Source organism: Hippocampus bargibanti, linkage group LG05, assembly GCF_051943395.1.
Source record: "Hippocampus bargibanti isolate YZ-2025 linkage group LG05, ASM5194339v1, whole genome shotgun sequence".
Classification (NCBI taxonomy): domain Eukaryota; kingdom Metazoa; phylum Chordata; class Actinopteri; order Syngnathiformes; family Syngnathidae; genus Hippocampus; species Hippocampus bargibanti.
The window spans coordinates 23,096,976-23,104,143 of record NC_142738.1 but is presented as its reverse complement, the minus strand read 5'-3'; the positions used below and the strand labels follow the sequence as shown (position 1 = coordinate 23,104,143).

Sequence of the window (7,168 nt, the reverse complement as noted above, 5' to 3'; positions counted from 1 at the left end):
TACTTTAGGCCAAGTTTGTCCTGCCCGGGTTACGGATGGATGTCAGGAGGTGGGCAGCTGCTTGCGTGGCGTGTCAGTGTGCCAAAGTTTACACATACACCCGGGTGAACCTGGAAACCTTTCCAATTCCGACCAGGAGATTTGACCACGTCCATGTGGATCTGGTCAGGTCCCTCCCTCATTCGCAGGGTTGCACAAATCACCTCACTATGGTCGATCGGACCACTAGATGGCCGGAAGTAGTTCCTCTGCCTTCCACGACCTCGGCAGATATAGCCCGCGCGTTTCTGCCGTCACGAGTCACGCATTTCGGCACGCCATCCGATATCACCTCGGACAGAGGCCCCCAGTTTGTTTCTGAGCTCTGGTCGGCCACGGCACAGTCCTTGGGTGTGCAGGTACACCACACTACGGCTTACCACCCACAGGCTAATAGAATGTGCAAATGTCGCTTAATGCTGCACTATGGGCCGCGCCATTGGACGGTAACTGGGTCGACCGTCTTCCGTGGGTCTTGCTCAGACTACATTCGGCTCCAAAACAAGCCCTTAACGCTGCCCCGGCAGAGTTAGTGCTCGGTCAGCCACTCTGCATTCCTGTTGAATTTTTGCCTGACATTTTGGGTGCACCTTTTTTCCCCTTTTTGCCAGGACACCATTATGTTGTGAAAGTATTTCTACCATCTCTACCTAGGTCAGGCCGGTTTGTCTTTGTGTGCCATGATTTCCACCGCTCTCCCCTCCAGCCCCTGTATGATTGCTTGTCTAGAGTGCTCGAACACGGCGAAAAGAGTTTTGTGCCCAATATGGGTGGGTGAAGGGAGTGCGTTTCGTTAGACAGGCTCATACCAGCTCATTTGATTTCGGGTGAGGACCTTTTGCCAACCCAGGTCCCAAGCCGCAGACGCCATCCAAAATCTCCAGCCTCACTTCAGCATTCCAGGGTTGAGTGTCGTTCTTCCACTTATGTCTCACTGGGCTGCCTGCCCGACTGAGTTCACCTGTGCCGCAGAGAGAGGGACTGTGTAGTCGTTGTGGCAGACTGGTCAAGCCCCCTGTGAAGTTTTAATTTTGATTGTTCTTCGATGTGTTCGGGGGGGGGGGGGGGGGGGGGCTGCGTCGCTGGCACTAGGACCATGACTCTCACCCAGCAGGCATACAGCATGGGGCGTGTGTAAGTTAAAGGACAACTGTTCGGTTCTAATTCTTGTTTCTCATCTGGTTCGGTGTTCAACGAAGTTCTGTGATGAAAATATCAGCGAGGACGATAGATGGTGAACAAAAAATTACTTTATTCTAGTGAAACAAAAAGAAGCACATCTCTCGTTGGAGCGAGGAGCTAAGACCACACGAACAAAAGAAGAACAAAAGCTGAAAGAGAGAGAGCCCTCCCGCTCAACCTAGTTTTGAAAAGACACAGCATCGATCTGTTGTCCAACCAGCTACGGACAAGTATTGGAAGTCACACAGCAGCGATCTTTTGTCCAATCAGCTACGGACAAGTTTGTTGGGAGAACATTTAGACTGAAACTTGATACTTGTTACATTCTGCTTTCACAACTATTCAACTAATAAATTTCGTAAAACCATGTAGACTAAACTAAACATGCAATAACATAATATGTACTAAGCTAAACATGGAATAACATAATATGTTTATTAATCTAAGCATGAAATAACGTAATATGTTTACTAATGTGCATAAGCACTCTATCAACAACCAACATCACTTTTTTTGTTTCCTAACTGACATCAGCAAAACGTTTTATAGCATCTAAAATACCCAAAACATGCAGTATGATGTTTTTATTGAAATGCAAAACACCAATAAAAATGACTTAAAGTGTCCAAAATCTGCAAAAAAATGAGCTGCGAATTGGGCATTTTCAGAAAGTCCCGCCCCTAGTTTGTGACGTCACGCCAAGACGTCTTGCATTGCTGGAGAATCAAAATAATGGCTTCAGATTCGGAGAAAATGCTTTCTTGTTGCACATCCAGTTAGGAATATGATTCAAATAGTTCTGAAGAGGAAAGCATACATGTTTGCAATCGATTAAATAATTCATTCCGTGCCATTTTGAGGCAACATTGGGGGGAAATGTCTCACCCAAAAAGAGGCAGAAAATGGCCACCGAGCTCCCATGAGGAATTCATCAGCCCGTTTCCACAGGCTGATGAAATCCTTACATGGAGCTTGGACGCCCTCTTCTGGCTCTTTCTGGTGCAACACGAGGTTTTCAAACCAAACACGCATTGATGTGATGGAAGGACTGCTAGAATGTGTCTTTTTTTTTTCGGTCAGGGGCGTTCCTTCAGTGACGTCACGTACGGACTCGTCACCAACTCAAAAACAAGACTTCCCTAATATTCAGCACGAGTCTTCACGTAAAATATAGCTATATGCGGTGGAATGTTTGTAAAATACGCTCAGTAGAAGTCATTTGAAGCCATTTTAAAAATTATGGACACAACTTGTCTGGAGACGTCGGTTGTCCTTTAAGGCGCACTTTGACATACTTGACACACAAGGACAATTTAAAAGTAAGCTTTTTTCATAGTTGTAATGTTTTTGTCACCCACAAATCAATCAATCAATCAATCAAGGAAGTACTTTCTTTGGTTTGCTGTGATGAATGCAATACCATTTTATTATACGTACAGTAGAACCCCCCTAATAAAAAATAGTATCAATATTGATATCAATCAGGTTTTGTCAACGCCATGCGATTCTTATTATGCAATATTATTCTTATTCTTTCATGCAATATTTATTTATTCATTTATTTATTTAGTCTTCTTTTTGGGGGATGAGGCTGTTCATAATGGGGTGAGGCTTTGAGTTTAGCGTCCCCTCATTTATCCAATGAAGTATGTACTGTAAGTAGGGGCATTTAGCTACTCAAAGATGAGTTTTTATCGAAGTGTCCCTGTCATGATCTCGTTGGCGACCAACGGGTGGCGCTGTCAGCCCCGCCTGCACCCGTACAGTTGCTGGTCGTCCCAATCAGTGGCGGACTGCCACGTTCAGATTGCCAACCAATGGGTAGCGCTGTCAGCCCTGCCTGCTGCCTTGCCTCGCAGGTGCTGGTCGTTCCCAATTAGTGACACTCAACAGGACTCCTAGCATGACCATTCACTGTCAGGTCATTGTTGAATGCTGTTTTATGCAATTGTATGCATTGTATGCTGTGCATGTGTTTTTTCACCTTGGCGGACTTTTAATCTTGGTTTTCTTTTAATACTTTGTATTGTTCTGTTCAAATGATTTTAACGTTTTAGATTTTGTTCCTGTTGACTTCATTTTAATACACCCTGCTGCTCCCTCCTGCCTGCTTTTTGGGATCCACAACTGCCATCACCACCTTGCAAACCGTGACAGTCCCAAAGTGTGGTGCAATATTTGTTTTTCAAAAACCAAAATGATAGACGTATGATAGAGAACCAACATTTCATTTTATATGGAAGAAATAAACTGGAGCATGGATGGGTGGCAGTTACATGTCATTTATAAGCTTGTACTGTCCCATTTAACAACTTTATTCTCGTGTAGGATAGGGTTGGTTTCATTTGAATTAATTATGAGAGCACAATTCATAACATACTTATTTCTGGTTTGTTCAACTTCACATTGCACGTTTGACATTTACTTCAGTGTTTTTCTGGTTTTGTCAGTAATTTAAATATGCATCAGCAAAGTGAGGTCAGCTCATACTTTTGAAGCTGTAAGAGCAGTCTCCAGAGAGCTGTTGAAGCCTCACAGTCTTCACTGTGGCCGACAGTACAGCGGTGTTTCCACTGACTAATATTTGTCGAAATTGGACCATATTTACTTTACAGACACTATGCCATTTGACGTTGTTGTGGTTGTTATTTTTTTGCACTTTATGCACATGTGTGTCACATCACAGATGCATTGCATTCACATTTAGAATAAGAATAAGAATAAGAATAAGAATAAGAATAAGAATAAGAATAAGAATAAGAATAAGAATAAGAATAAGAATAAGAATAAGAATAAGAATAAGAATAAGAATAAGAATAAGAATAAGAATAAGAATCTTCTTCTTCTTTTCCTTTCGGCTTTTCCCTTGACGGGATCGCCACAGCAAATCAGTGTCCTCCATCTTTAGAGGTTTGATCCGCATGTTTGTTTTGGCCAAGCTTTTACGTCGGGTGCCCTTCCTGACACAACCCTCTGTATTTATCCGGGCTTGGGACAGGCACAAGAAGACCCATGTCCGTTTGTGGCTACAGAACAAGCAACTCGCTCGTAAAAGGCTCCCAAACACAAAATGGATATCGGCACAGCAACATTCAAAAAAAGCAAAACCGAGTCTCTATTCAAAATTTTGAATTTCTTTCGACTTACGACCGTTTGGTCGGAACGGAACTCGGTCGTAAGTCAGATGTTACCTGTAAAGCTATCTAGCTAATTTGTAACAAATAAGGAGAAAGAATGAACACAACTAGCTATCTATCTAGCTAGCTAACTATTAGCTAGCTAGCTAGCTTTCTATCTATTTGAGTCACTTCCGGGTTGAGTGAACGCTGGCATATGTGGCTGCCGCTGCTCACCTGCAGAAAAACTTATCCTGTGAATGTAAAGTGAACATGAGCGTTTTGAAAGGGGCTTATAAATGAAATCTATTATTGTTATTCAGTGTCAATTAAGATGAGATTGTCATCATTTCAGCCATTTTGTTCTGATGGTGCGGTGAGATTTTTCTCATGTAAAATGGCACTGGCTCAATTAACTCATTCACTGCCATTCATAAATTCATTCAGGAATTGAAAATATGACAGAGCGCCATTCCTGAATTTGTTCAGGTTTTGTTTTTTCTTGCTTGGGTGCCGATAAAGCGCTAGCCATGGCCTCTGGCAATGTTTTTTCCCTTCCACAAGGCAAAATTTCCCTTGTTTCCATGTTAGCACTTTGTTCCAGCTTCAGCTGTTGTTAAAGCGCCATATAAACCAATATGGATGCTTTGTATTGTATTTTGGACAGCCACCCTCATTTCAAGCCCATATAACTGCAGACCCATATATTTAGGAATTAACAACTCCTTTTTTTCTGATCAAAGAAGACAGTCTAAGGTTTCTTACGCTACATTGAATGATTATGTAGTCCTAAAACTCAATATTCTGTGCGTCCTGGAATTTGAGTGACAATGACAAAAACCCAGGCACTGGAGTGGACACATTTTTGCACTTTTCTGGCAGTGAATGATTTAATGGTTGGGGAACATCACATTTTTCATCACGTTAAAACACTTGGAATTTGGCTCATCGTTGAAAAGAGTCATCTTACCAAGGATCGTCTGGAAAATGTGCGCGACAGTCTTACAGTCGGGGTCAGGTGGAAGAAGACAATGGAATTGCAGAGTTTGATCTTTCAGCTGGCTTGACAAGGGCCTGTGTTCTGGCAATAAGAATAAGAATAAGAATAAGAATAAGAATAAGAATAAGAATAAGAATAAGAATAAGAATAAGAATAAGAATAAGAATAAGAATAAGAATAAGAATAAGAATAAGAATAAGAATAAGAATAAGAATAAGAATAAGCCTTGAAAAAGTCCCACAATGGAGAAATTTAGAATCTACAGCAGCAACATTGAAGGGGTGGAGTGGGGGCAAAAAAAAAACAAAAACAATACAGTATTACACACACAAAAATGTTTAAAAAATGAACTGTGCACACTGAAAAGTATAAAAAAAGAAAAACAAGGTATTTAAAAGAAAAAAATACTATTGCATGCACAAAAATGTTTCTAAAGAGATTTGTACAACTTCACAAAAATGTTTCAGAAAAAAGAGCTGCACACAGTCCAAAAGTATAAAATAATGAATTTGGACAAAAACATATTGTATATGCTACATAATGTGGCTGTGCTATTGACAATGTATGGGTGGGGTCCAGGTTTTCACATGTGTTTATTGAGAAGCCTGACAGCGTGTGGTAAGAACGAGCGGCGATATCTCTCTTATAGCTCGGGTGTAACAGTCTCTGGCTGAATGAGCTAGCCAGTGCTGTCAGGCTAAAGTGGATGGGAGGGGCTGTCCATCATAGCTTTCAGTCCTCTTGCCCATCTCCTCCAGAGTGTCCAGGAAGCAGGGACCAGGCATCAATTTTTCCACAGCTGTGGAACACTTCCCAGCTTCAGGCTCAGGTTAAGCATGTGATGGAAGTAGGGAAGTCTACAGTGAGAGAGCATGTGGGTGCAGCTACAGGTGGTGGTGACGGTAGGAAGGGGATGACAGACGTCTGGTCAAACCAGTTCAAAAAGTAGTTTAGTTCATCTGCCCAGTCCTTGTCCTTCTGCCTGCTTTTTTGGGGTCGTCCATACACTACCACCATGCAAGCTGGGACAAGTGGTAGGAGACACACTTGAAGTAACTCAATTTGATTATCTGAACTAGCCAAAAAAATTGTCTGCACACCTGTATGGACTTAGACACACTAAGTGATGATGGTGAACAGGACATCAAAGGGGAAATATTCAGAAGAGGCAAAATTGTGTCCATCAGCAAAATGTCCGTAAAGGGCAGTTTTACTAAAAGGTGTATTCGATGGAATGCCTACAGTATATTGCATAGTAAGCATATGAAAGAAAAAAATATATACCAATATTCAATTTATTTCATGAAATGTCAGTCATTTTAAATGCCTCGGAAGGCTTGCCGTACTGAGATACAGGAGGATTAACACTCTAAGCCGATAAGCATATGTAATACGTATTGCTGATAACTCTGAATCACAGCAGTTCCACAGAAGTGGAGGCACACTCTTTTGGGGTGTTTCGGATTGAGGGTAGGTTATATAAAAAAGTGTAGGGAGGTATTGAAGCGAAATGGTGAAATGTGAGGCGATGCTGAGAAATTAAGTCATTCAAATGGGTCAAAAGGAGAATAAAAATTGAAATAAGTGCCAATGAAAAAAAAATCCCTTGAGGCACACACTGTATTGCACATTCGCTGTGTTTACATGAGCAACCCGGTGGTCGACTGGTTAGCAGGGCTTAATTCTGTCTCCAGCCAGAGTTTGCAAGTTCTCCCTGTGGCTGTGTGTGCCCGCTGATTTACTTGCAACCGGCTCAGGGTGTCCTGGCCTATTGCACCAAGACAGCTCGGATAGGCCTGCCCAGCAACCCTTGTGAGGAGAAGTGGATCAG

At 42.1% G+C, this 7,168-nt stretch overlaps 1 protein-coding gene across 5 annotated transcripts in view; it reads right to left on the bottom strand.

Annotated features, from left to right (window-relative positions):
* The window catches only part of LOC148898243 (leucine-rich repeat-containing protein 4C-like), a 50,055-nt gene that overhangs the window by 9,863 nt on the left and 33,024 nt on the right, over window positions 1-7,168 (bottom strand). For 2 of the 5 annotated variants that reach the window (XM_088997354.1, XM_088997353.1), the window contains exon 2: window positions 5,308-5,418. The exons of 1 other annotated variant lie outside the window; for it this stretch is intronic. The gene's annotated coding sequence lies outside the window, so the exon portion shown is untranslated. Of the gene's footprint in view, window positions 1-848; window positions 936-5,307; window positions 5,419-7,168 lie in introns of those variants that run through there. 2 more of the 5 variants (XM_088997356.1, XR_016115071.1) reach the window with 2 other exon arrangements.